Here is a 13,215-nt window from a genome sequence, read left to right as displayed (position 1 = left end):
TCCCTCCCTGAGTACTTATTTTATCAAATGAGTGAGGCAGAATAAAGATGTATTTATACATAGTAGCGAAGCTGCTCTTTAATTAAAAATGTCCTTCTGTATGTCCTATCAATTTCAAATCAAGTGTTCTTTCACAATAAGTTATAAATAATTCTGAGGATAAATTTATGACAATGTTATTTAAACCTTAGAAGTATAGTAGATACAATGCAATACATGATTTTTCAGCATGGATCAGAACCGGTTCTAACCCATACTAAAAGATTTAATTGAATGAATTTCCTGTTTGTATGGTTACGCCTCCATTTTGTTGGTGTAGAACCTGCCTGGCCGTTTTTCAATAAGGTCTGGGTTACTGAAAATAGTTAGGTTAGGTTAGGATAGGTTAAAACAGATCAATTTTGTTGGTGTAGAACCTGCCTGGCCGTTTTTCAATAATGTCTGGGTTACTGAAAATATTTAGGATAGGTTAAAACATATCCATTTTGTTGGTGTAGACCCATCTGTGTTACTGAAAATAGTTAAGTTAGGTTAGGATAGGTTAAAAAAGGCCCATTACTGTAGTATAATTGCTACAATTGGGAGGTGAAAAGTTAAAACAAAACTCTAGACTTTAACGTCTCATAACTAAAGATGTTAATCGTTGTACTGCAATGTCAGATGCATATATGGCATTAATAGTATGAGTAAGAGAAATAAATGTCTTGGCCCAAAAACAGGCACAAATCATTAACATGATGTATGTTCATGTGTATTGCCTGTCCAGTTAGATCTAGGCTATCATTACCCTAGGATCTTTTTGTGTTAGTACCCAAAGTCTTTAAAAAAGCCAAAAATAATTAAAGATACATTAGTTCTAGTACCCAAAGTCCAAGACAATCAAAATAATGAATTTTAGATCCATTGTCTCATTTCTTTAACCCTTAATAAGCTAAAGTAGCTGGATGTAGGTATGTTTGTTTGTATGTCCAGTCCAGTAAGATCTTGGAAACGGCTATCCTTACCTGGACCTGGATCTTATTGTGCTAGTACCAAAATAACAACCAAAATAATGAATTTTAAATCCATTGTTCCATCCCTATATCCCCCAAAATAAGCCTAATGCATGTATGTCCAGTAAGATCGTGTAAACGGTTATCATTACCTGGACCCTTAGGATTTTTTATGTGCTAGTACCCAAAGTCAAAGACAATAAAAAATTAGTTTTAGACCCATTGTTCAATCCCTATATCCCCCCCCCCTCCAAAGAAGCTAAATGTATGTATATCCAATAAGATCTTGTAAACGGCTCTCAATACCTGGATCCTCGAAATCTTTTTGTGCTAATACCAAAAGTTTAAAGAAATAGCCAAATAGAAAAGATGCACCTAAAGTCCAAGAGTTGTCCTATCTCCATTTAACTAAAGAATATATGTGTCTAGTATGATTTTGTAAACGGCTATCATTACCTGGATCTTTGGGATCTTTTTGTAAATCTGGGTCATCTTTTCCATTCATCCATTGTCTCCTATAATAACATATTTGATTTTTAATAGTATTTTTAGAATATTAATTTAACTATGCCCCCCCCCCCCACCCTCTTTTAGAAGGGATAATATTTCAAGAAATCCATCCGAATATTCTGTCCAGTATCGCCTGGCAACCTATTAATATTCGGTGGATTAGAACCAGTTCTCAGCCAAACAGAAAAGTTATGACTAGCATCATGTTATAAACAGTTTTCCGCAGGTATAAAAATGTACAATTATAATATAAAAACCAGTTTTTTTTAGCCCCAAAGCTACTGATTTATCTACTTTGTCTGTCCGTCAGTAAATTAATCTTCAAAATCAGGGATCTAAAGGGATGGGACAATAGCCGATAAATTGATGGAGATACCCACTAATGATACACAAAAGTACCCCTTCTGTAGATTACAATTAATGGTTGAAACATTTGGACACTCAACAATCCAATAAAAATTCAATAAGTCCCCAAAGTTCTTAATATATTATAATAATATTATAAAACTTTGGGGACTAGTCCCCTCCCTCCCTGATATAAAATACATAAATTAGGTTTCGTGATTTTCTTGTATCTTCTATTCTTATATATTAAGTGCAGTCAATAATTTTTTTTGGGTGGAAAATGGTTGCAGCTACTTTAAAAAAGGTAGTTAAATAATAGTTAGTTTATGAAAAAGTAATTTTATGGTAAAAGGTCCATCTAAATCACATTTGTAGTTCAAAAATTTTCTTAGAGTAAAATTTTCATTTCGAAGACGACATTATTATATTTATAATATACGCAGCATTTATAACAACTTTAAAATCATCGTTACCTGACAACCAGTGGACTGATTTTAGATTGGTCAACGGATTTAAATTTATTACGACCAGGACTATTTTTTTGCCACCTTGGCTGACTAAATCGGCCAAGGAATAACCGGCTACGGTATTTTTAAATTTTACTTCTATTTTATGCAATTATTATCATGTCTACAACTTTAAAAACATCGTTACGCGACAACCAGTAGACGGATTTTAGATTGGTCAACGGATTTGAATTTATTACGAACAGGACTATTTTTTTGCCACCTTGGCCGACTAAATCGGCCAAGGAATAACCGGCTACGGTATTTTTAAACTTTACTTCTATTTTATGCAATTATTATCATGTCTACAACTTTAAAATCCCCGTTACGCGACAACTAGTGGACGGATTTTAGATTGGTCAACGGATTTGAATTTATTACGACCAGGACTATTTTTTTGCCACCTTGGCCGACTAAATCGGCCAAGGAATAACCGGCTACGGTATTTTTAAATTTTACTTCTATTTTATGCAATTAATATCATGTCTACAACTTTAAAAACATTGTTACGCGACAACCAGTGGACGGATTTTAGATTGATCAACGGATTTGAATTTATTACGACCAGGACTATTTTTTTGCCACCTTAGACGACTAAATCGGCTGAGGAATAGCCGAATACGATATTTTTAAACTTAACATGAAGAAAATTTGGGCCGATTATGTTAATCGGCCGAATCCGGCCGAAGTCGGCCGATTTCCGGCCGGCCGATAACGAAAACAGCTTGCTAATACTGTTCCAATTTGGTTACACTTTTAAGGGAAGGTTTATAAATGTCTTAGGGTTGGTTTTAGGCTTTGTCCTGACCTCCATCAGACTCCCCAATAGGATAAGGATCAAACAACTAATATTCTAATACTATAGCTTCTAAAATCCTTATTTCTGAACCGATTTTTAAAAAATAAAGGTCTAGCAGCACAGTTATGGGACCTGGAAAACGATTAAAGCAATCGTTATATGCGTGGATTGAATCATAACAAAGATATTAAAAACCGCATGAAGATTTAGGGTTGGCAGAGTTATAAAATTAAAAAAAAATTTTAGCTCAAGGATATAAACTTTTCAGATAATTGGCAATTAAAATCCTTATTTGTATCATAAAAGGTAATAGCTGCACTATCATTCCAAATGTTATAGCCATTTTAGAGAATATTGACTGCACTTATCATATATCCTTTTTGTCTTTACTTTTATTTTTATTTTCAAACTCTCTTTATGACCTTTTGAACCTTATCCCTAAATCATAAATGGGGGGAAGACTTTTAGCCTATGTAACCTAACCTTATTTGTGTGTATACATCTTTATTATTAGTTTTGTGAACACTTTAGCCCAATAAACTTGTACATATTATATTTCTTTTGCTGTGTTTTAGGATCGAAGCGAGGCTTCTAAGCAAAGTAGATATCAAGGTCCGTCCGTCAGTCGTGTTCAAAACTTACGCCCAAAACATTAGAAAATTACCTGAAAAACGGAGAATGTTTCTTTTTGTTGAAATTATCATATTCTTTGATATTGTAACAGACAGACATACATACATACAGACAGACAGATAGACACACATATAGACACACAGACATCCTGTTACTTTAGTATATTGATAACCTGAAAAATGGAGAATGTTTCTTTTTGTTGAAATTATCATATTCTTTGATATCGTAACAATAATCGTCTTTTCCTGCAGGCCTACAATTAAAAATTAACAAGATAAGTATTAACCCTTAACGGTCGGGGGGGGCGTTGAACGCTCCCCCCATCCGGTTTTTTCTTTCCCATTTTCTGTGTGTGAAAGATAAAGAGCCCAAACTCCGTGACTTTTTAAGTTTGGGTATGACACATAACTGAGAGTTGAAATTTTTTAAATATCTCCATCCTGGCGGGCACAGGATGCCAGCAAACCTGGAAGGGTGATCCAGGTAAAGAGCAAAAATATTTTTTTGACTTAAACAAAGCATTTTATCTTACTAAAATACTAAAATATCCTCTAGTAGTAAATTCTCATATGAAATACAGGTGTTAAAGTCCATTTCAGGTTCCAGGTATGATCCTGAAGGTCCTGATCCTCCAGGTCTCCAGAAATCTTTAAAAGGCTCCTGTGACCGCAATTTTTGACTTAGAGACCTCAAATTTCAAACTTAAGCTTTCCTTACATGTCTACATAATGTATTTAAATTTCATAAAGATCCGCCGCCTTTTTGAACAGGGATCTAAAGGGATAAGACCATGGTCGATAAAATGATGTAGATTCCCAAAGATAAATATCAGAGTTACCTCTTCTGTAGATTAAAATTAGTGGTTGAAACGTTTGATCACTCAACTTAATGAATCAATCAACCAAAACAAAAAGTCCCCGAAGTTGTTAAGCCAACGAATAATAAAACGTTACTTTAACCTTGGGGACTAGTGTAATAAACAGCCAATTGTCCCTTGTCCAAAGCAATAAGATTACTGTTCTTAAGTGTAAAGACTTACAAACATAGTGTTCTAGTTTGATTAAGCTCGGTTAGACAATTCTAAAACCGAAAAAACCATTAGACCATGGAAAGAAAACGAAGTAGTGCGTTTCGGAATTCATAATAGCTTTTGTTATTTTATGTTAGGTTAGGTAAATGTTAATGATTTCCCTGCATGGTTTGGAAATTGCTAATGCAGGGTTTGAGCCTCCTGCAGGGGCTAGAAATAGGACAGACAACCAACCCTTATATTGCACGATCTTTATCTGAGAATTCTTAACTGTGCATGGTAATGAGTTGCGCCTGTTTATGGGCCAAGGAATTTCACCTACTTTAACTATTTATGTCGCGCACCTGACATAGCAGCAATAGGAATCATTTTTAACGTCTTTAGTTATGATGCAGTGTCGGACCGAGATTCGAGCTCATCACCTCCCCGACGACAATCTATCTATCTATCTATCTATCCATCTATCTATCTATCTATCTATCTATCTATCTATCTATCTATCTATCTATATATCTATCTATCTATCTATCTATCTATCTATCAATCTATCTATCTATCTATCTATCTATCTATCTATCTATCTATCTATCTATCTATCTATCTATCTATCTATCTATCTATCTATCTATCTATCTATCTATCTATCTATCTATCTATCTATCTATCTATCTATCTGTCTATCTATCTATCTATCTATCTATCTATCTATCTATCTATCTATCTATCTATCTATCTATCTATCTATCTATCTATCTATCTATCTATCTATCTATCTATCTATCTATCTATCTATCTATCTATCTATCTATCTATCTATCTATCTATCTATCTATCTATCTATCTATCTATCTATCTATCTATCTATCTATCTATCTATCTATCTATCTATCTATCTATCTATCTATCTATCTATCTATCTATCTATCTATCTATCTATCTATCTATCTATCTATCTATCTATCTATCTATCTATCTATCTATCTATCTATCTATCTATCTATCTATCTATCTATCTATCTATCTATCTATCTATCTATCTATCTATCTATCTATCTATCTATCTATCTATCTATCTATCTATCTATCTATCTATCTATCTATCTATCTATCTATCTATCTATCTATCTATCTATCTATCTATCTATCTATCTATCTATCTATCTATCTATCTATCTATCTATCTATCTATCTATCTATCTATCTATCTATCTATCTATCTATCTATCTATCTATCTATCTATCTGTATACTAACCTATATTCCACTAAATATGGAATTAAATTGAAAAATTGTAAGATTAAAACCAGAATAAAAGCTTGAACTCTTTGGTTACTAATTACAGTGATATAGAATTAACTAAAGAAATGTCTGACCTTTTAAACCGTGGCCTAAATTTTGCAATGACACCGAAATCTGTTAACACTACAGATATTCACGCTGGTTTTCAGAAGCTAGGCAGATCTATGAGATGGCGTGAAAATCTTCACAAGGAGGACGACATGGAAAAAACCTTGATAGAACCTACACAAGGTAAAAAGCCGTGGCATAAGGTTAAGACTAGTTTTCCAAAAAGCGCTCCTTCTGCAGATTTAAACACATTTTTAAATGGTTCATTGGCTTGCGTCCTAGGTACGGATTTAAACAAAATTCATACAAATTTGCCTGAATCAGAGAGGCGTGCTATGAATGACTTGATTCAACTTCAAAAATCCCGCCAAATCACAATTAAACCGAACGATAAGACAGGTGGCTGCTCCGTTCTTAACACTTCGGATTTTATTGATTCTATGGAGATTTTACTTAAGGCTAAACACTTAGATGCTGATGGTCAAGAGCACCCGTATTTTCAAGAGCTGGATACATATCAGGCGGATCAAATCCAGTTTAATGACCATGAGAAGCTTAAATCGGAAGTAAATAAAGCTAAAAAGGAGGGCTGGATAGACAACGATATAGCTTCATGGCTTGTAACAGAGGAGCCAAAGCCAGGTAGATTGTATGGCTTGATTAAAGATCATGTGGCTCCTGAGAAATGGCCGCCAGGTACCACTGTACCTCCCCTCAGGCCAGTAGAGTCAGCAAGTGGTACTACTTTCGAGAATGCAAGCCATTTCGTGGATATTCATTCTAACCATCTGGTTAAATCCTTGCCATCATATTGGGAGGATACACCAGATATGCTAAGGAACTTTGAGCAGGAGAATCTAAAAGGGCCGCAGCCTCCAGGTTCTATTCCTGTGACTTTGGATGTGTCAAGTCTGTACACGAATATTCCCTTAGACGAGGGAATCAATATATTTGGTAAATTTTTAGAAACAAGAATTGATAAAAGTGTCCCAACCACTTTCTTAATTACTCTTTTAACCCTAGTGCTAACATGTAATGTTCTTGTTTTTAATAATAAGTATTACTTACAACGTATTGGGACAGCCATGGGCACGCGTGTTGCACCCACTTTTGCCTGTTTATTCATGGGTGCCATAGAATGTTTGATGCTAACATCATGGAAAGGCATCAAACCACACCTTTACAAACGATATATTGATGATATTTTTTTCTTTTGGACTGGCACTGAGCAACAACTTTTAAAGTTTATTGAACATTTGAACAATTTTCATCCTTATCTTAAATTTAAAGCTTCTTACAATTTCAAGACCAAATCTGTAGAATTTTTAGACACTGTGATATCAATTGATAAAAATGGTTATATTAAAACTGATTTATTTGTTAAACCTGGCAAAAAATGTTCTTATTTGCTTACATCTTCTTGTCACCCTAGTCATATAACTGAAAATATTCCTTATTCATTAGCTTTGAGATCAAAACGCATTTGCAGTGATAATTTAGATTTTGTAAAACAATTAGATACTTTAAAAGAATTACTTTTGACCCGTGGATACAAACCAAATTACATTTTAAAAGCTTTTGAACGTGTTTCTGTAATTGATAGGTCAACTGCTTTGAAAAAAGTAGAGAAAAAAATTGTAAACCACCCAATTCTTAGTTTACAATATGATCCACGGTTGCCACATATTTCAAATATTTTGTTTAAATTCTGGAAGGTCATGACACAAAATCCTTTATTAAAAAAGATTTTTCCAGATCCACCGATGGTGTGCTGGACAAAACCAAAAAAATTGAGAGAATTTCTCATAAGAGCAAAGTTGCCAAAAAGTTTAGTTCCTAAAAGACCTTCCAGAAATAAGATAGGTTTTAAACATTGTGGTAATGATTGTATGTTATGTAAATTTTCACCTAAATTTGTTAACAACATTGTATCTTCTGTAACAAAAGAAACTATTCCCATTTTATCTAATTTGACTTGTAATTCGGAAAATATTATATATTGTATAACTTGTACTAAAGATAATGGAACTTGTAAATCTCATCCACAATATATTGGACAAACAGGACGTAAAGCAGTGGATAGATTTAGAGAACATAAAAATTCAATTGAACCAAATTCTGTAAAAACTGTAGGACAACATTTTTCACAAAATGGCCACAACCCTTGCCATTTACAATTTGTTCCTTTTGAGCAACTTAAAAGTAATAATCCTTGGATAAGATTAGCCCGTGAAAAATTTTATATTAGAAAATTTGAACCATTGTTAAATCGTAGAACTTGATTCAAAATGCAGTTGCAATTGTTTTTAAAAAAATATTTTTTTCAAACTATATACCCTTCCCTTTCTTTCTCTTATTACACAGCCAGTTTGACCGCTTCTCCTTTATTTGTTATTTGGTTGTGTTATAGTAAAGATCTAAACAGTAGCTGTGAATTTAAAATTTTATTTTTTATGATATATTTTAACATTTTGACTATTTTTGTATAATTCTTAATGCTTTTTTTTTCATTTATTTATGTTGTTGTTTTCTATTACAGATGCGATTGATAATGAAGATTTTTTTCTTTGAAATATATTTCGTTATGAAGCAGCAGTAGTTACTAATTTATAAATGTTATGGTTGAGATAGATTTATAACTGTTAAAGTGCCAGTTTTGTTTGCCCTGAGGGACTGTAGGCCCGGACTAAAAAACAGGTTACTAATTTTACTGTTTTATTTATTTTTCGTGGAAAATTGTCTGTAAAACGATTAGTATGATGCTATTCATGATTTTTTCAGTATATTTGAGAACCGTTTCTAATCCAGCGGATATCAATTAGTTTCAAAGCCATACTGGAAAATGTTTGTTTTTTCTATCTTATTTTCTGTGTGTGAAAGATAGAGGGCTATGACCGAGTGACTTTTTAAATATTGGTATGAAAAATAACTGAGAGTTTTAATTTTTTAATATTTCCATACTGGCAAGCACAGGATGCCAGCAAACCTGGCAAGGTCATCCAGGTAACATGCAATAATATTTTTTCTCAGTAAAAATAGTGAAAAAAATAGGTGTTCAAGTCAATATTTGGTTCCAGGTAGGATCCTGCAGGTCCTGATCCTTCATGTCTCCAGAAACCTTTAAAAGCATAACATATTAAAATTTCATTAAGATCCGCTGCTGTTTTCCTGCTGACCGCCGACTGTTGCAGATGGCAGCTGCCAAGTACAGCAAAATTTATAGTTTGAGACTTCTAATACAAAATTTACACAAAGATAAACATTTAAAAAAAGTTTTTTTCTAGCTTCAAAAATAAGAAAATGACAGCCTTTTGAAATTTTTAAGTAAAAAAGAACCCCCCCCCCCCTAACTGATAAATGTGTGGCAATGGGCTAAGTATTTCGTATTCAAATCTCCTGGAAATTATTAAGTAGCACTCTTGAATGCTATAATACACCCCTTTTTGATTTTGTCCCAATTATAGGTGTGCTTAACTTACCCACCTACTCATCCCCCCCCCCTCCCCTGGAAAAACCTGTATGCGCCACAGATTTAAGTAATTTTGTTTTGATAAGGAATTAATCATGTTAAGAATTATCAAGTTAGTACCTAGACATTTCTAGAAACTATAGTCCCGCCAATTATTATAGGAAGTGCTTCTTATCAATTTTGCAACTGTAAAATTTTAGTAAATCAGTTATTGTAAGCAAATATACAATATAAAGTTTTCATGGTGAGTTTTATTGTCCTTTATAGAATGTACGACATATTTTTTTGCCTTTTTTGATGGTAAATTAATCACACCTTTCTTAAATACTTCAAGAGCAAGGGAAGGGGGGGGGGGTAATTTTCTATCTCATTTTTTTTGTAAAATACAGAAGGCTACAAATAATAGACTTAAAAAAGAAGTATTGTGACACATTACATAATTCCTTATTTTGTCATCCTAGGGGGCACAGGATGTCATGAAACTTAGCAAAACATGGCAACCTCTAAATTTGGCCAAAATAATAAAATATTGTAAATATGTTCCTGCAGGCCCTGATCTTACAGGTCTCTTGCTAACATTAATGTCTCTTGACTTATATTTTAAAATTAAGCTTATCTTGTATTTCTAAGGATTCTCTATAATATCATAGCGTTTACAGTATTGTGTTATTTGTAAGTGTGATTGGAGAGCTTAATCTAGTGACATAGGTAGATACAACTAAGATACAACTGCACTACCTCTCTAATTTCAGCAATACTCTATATTATGGTCTGTTGGGTGGTTCAAGGATACCGATTCTGACTAATAACAATAGTATGTGCCTATTTTACAAATTTTCACACTTTTCAGACACCTTGTGTATGTTTTTTAAAGTAAGTTTTTGCCCTTTTTGGGGTGGTCCGAGTTGTTTAAGGCCATAGATCTATTCTTCTTTGTTTTACAGCTATAAAGGCATATAATTTTTTACTTATGCATCAAATACCTCCAGTGCACTGTTTAGCCATTATTCACCGCCAAAAGGGAAATTTTTCCTGTTTATTCTGTTTCCGAGTTTTGATGGGCATTTACTGTTTCATCAAGATCACTCTGAAGTAATGTGTGCTTTTTACATGAATAACTATCATTTTTGTGTATAATGTGTATATGTTTGATAAAGATTGAAGAAAAATTAATTTTTAATTGTTAAAAAATGTTTATTTCTTTGTTTTTGTTACTTACCTTCATGGATAGCTATATATCTAAGGGACTATAAAAGAAAACTTTGTTTTTAGGTCTTTTTTTATTTAAAAATTTCAAACGGCTGTAATTTTCTTATTTTTGAAGCTAGAAGAACAATTTTTTCCCAGAAAATGTTTATTTTTATGTAAATTTTACATTAGAAATATCAAAATATAAATTTCAGCGGCCGCAGCTGTACTTGGCAGCTGCCAGCCGCCGCAGTCGGCGGTCGGCGGGAAAACGGCGGCGGATCTTCATGAAATTTTAATATGTTATGTAGACATGTAAGAAAAGTTTAAGTTTAAAATTTGAAGTCTCTAAGTCAAAAATTGCGGCCACAGGAGCCTTTTAAAGATTTCTGGAGACCTGGAGGATCAGGACCTGCAGGATCATACCTGGAACCTGAAAGTGACTTGAACACCTGTATTTCATATAAGGATGTACTACTAGAGGATTTTTTAGTATTTTGGTATGATAAAATGCTTTGTTTTAGTCAAAAAAATATTTTTGCTCTTTACCTGGATGACCCTGCCAGGTTTGCTGGCATCCTGTGCCCGCCAGGATGGAGATATTCAAAAAATTCCAACTCTCAGTTGTGTGTCATACCCATACTTAAAAAGTCAAGCAGTTTGGGCTCTATCTTTCACACACAGAAAATGAGAAAACCGGATGGGGGGGCGTTCAACGCCCCCCTCCCCCGCTCGATCATTTAATACCTTTGGATTTAAATATCCATTTATGCTAAATTTTCTTTGCTTAACCCTTAATGGTCGAGGGGGGGGGGCGTTGAACACCCCCCCATCCGGTTTTTTCTATCTCATTTTCTGTGTGTGAAAGATAAAGAGCCCAAACTGCTTGACTTTTTAAGTATGGGTATGACAATAACTGAGAGTTGGAATTTTTTGAATATCTCCATCCTGGCGGGCACAGGATGCCAGCAAACCTGTCAGGGTCATCCAGGTAAAGAGCAAAAATATTTTTTTGACTAAAACAAAACATTTTATCATACCAAAATACTAAAAAATCCTCTAGTAGTACATCCTTATATGAAATGCAGGTGTTCAAGTCACTTTCAGGTTCCAGGTATGATCCTGCAGGTCCTGATCCTCCAGGTCTCCAGAAATCTTTAAAAGGCTCCTGTGGCCGCAATTTTTGACTTAGAGACTTCAAATTTTAAACTTAAGCTTTTCTTACATGTCTACATAACGTATTAAAATTTCATGAAGATCCGCCGCCGTTTTCCCGCCGACCGCCGACTGCGGCGGCTGGCAGCTGCCAAGTACAGCTGCGGCCGCTGAAATTTATACTTTGATATTTCTAATGTAAAATTTACATAAAAATAAACATTTTCTGCAATAAAAATTTCTTCTAGCTTTAAAAATAAAAAAATTACAGCCATTTGAAAAGGACCTAAAAACAAAGGTTGTTAAATAAAAGGGTGAAGGAAGCGAAAATTGACTTAGACTTATAAAAGGTCGGAAATTCATTATCAAACAGGGGACTTGCACAAAAAAAATTAGCCCTCTAGCTCTAATAGGAACTGAGATATTTAGGGGGGGCGTTGAACGCCCCCCCCCCCCCCCCCCCCCCCCGACTGATTAAGGTGCGGCAAGGGGCCCGACTGTAAAGGGTTAATACTCTAGTCCCCAAACTTTTATAAAATACTTGTCATAAAAATAGAAAAACAATATAAAATTTTAAAAAATGGATAATCACAAAACCTTACAACAAGGATGGCAACATCCATAAAAGCGATGTTAATGTATAAGAGTCGAAGCAAAATTGTAAGTAAATTTGTTGAAAAACTGCTTGATATAGGATAATGTTTATAAACATACTTACATTTTTAGATCTTGATTATAGCTTCGCTCATAATATTGTACTTTGTTGTCCCAGAAATCAGTATACCAAAAATCAGATCAATCAGATAATTAGATCACATAAAAATTAGTTGTTAAAAAAAATAAGCATGTTTAAAATGGATTTACGGACATTCTGGTAACGATTATAGAGTTGATACGCTTTCTAAATCATACCTAACAACTACAGGAATCATCATACAAAGTTTGAAATCGATAGGACAATTCTAACATGTGTACATTAATGAAAAAAGCTATCCGTTCCAGACGGACGGACCAACCCTGATTATAGAAAAGCTTCACATTTAAAAAGGTGGAATGGAGAGTTCCAGTGCACATCTATTCTTTAGTTTTTTTAAATACACTTCTATCTTTTATATTCTTGTAGCAAAGATATTTTTTAACTCACTGTGTCTGTTTGATATTGATTAATATTGATTAAGAGATATGGATAAAGAAATTTCATAATTAGAGGCCTTATTACTTTAATGTGTTCTAGCGGATACG

General features: G+C 33.7%; 1 protein-coding gene and 1 long non-coding RNA gene across 2 annotated transcripts in view; one reads left to right on the top strand and one right to left on the bottom strand.

Moving 5' to 3' along the window:
• Positions 1 to 13,215, top strand: part of LOC145335343 (uncharacterized) — a 91,666-nt gene that overhangs the window by 66,585 nt on the left and 11,866 nt on the right. The window lies entirely within an intron of this gene.
• LOC145334860 (uncharacterized) lies at positions 283 to 4,338 on the bottom strand. The gene is made up of 3 exons (XR_013885038.1): positions 3,958 to 4,338; positions 1,449 to 1,507; positions 283 to 355 (listed from the first exon to the last, which is right to left on the bottom strand). It is a non-coding gene; the product is annotated as an uncharacterized LOC145334860 (long non-coding RNA).

Source organism: Acartia tonsa, chromosome 13, assembly GCF_053477335.1.
Source record: "Acartia tonsa isolate MP-2025a chromosome 13, ASM5347733v1, whole genome shotgun sequence".
NCBI classification, from domain to species: domain Eukaryota; kingdom Metazoa; phylum Arthropoda; class Copepoda; order Calanoida; family Acartiidae; genus Acartia; species Acartia tonsa.
This window is presented reverse-complemented; position numbering and strand designations above follow the sequence as displayed.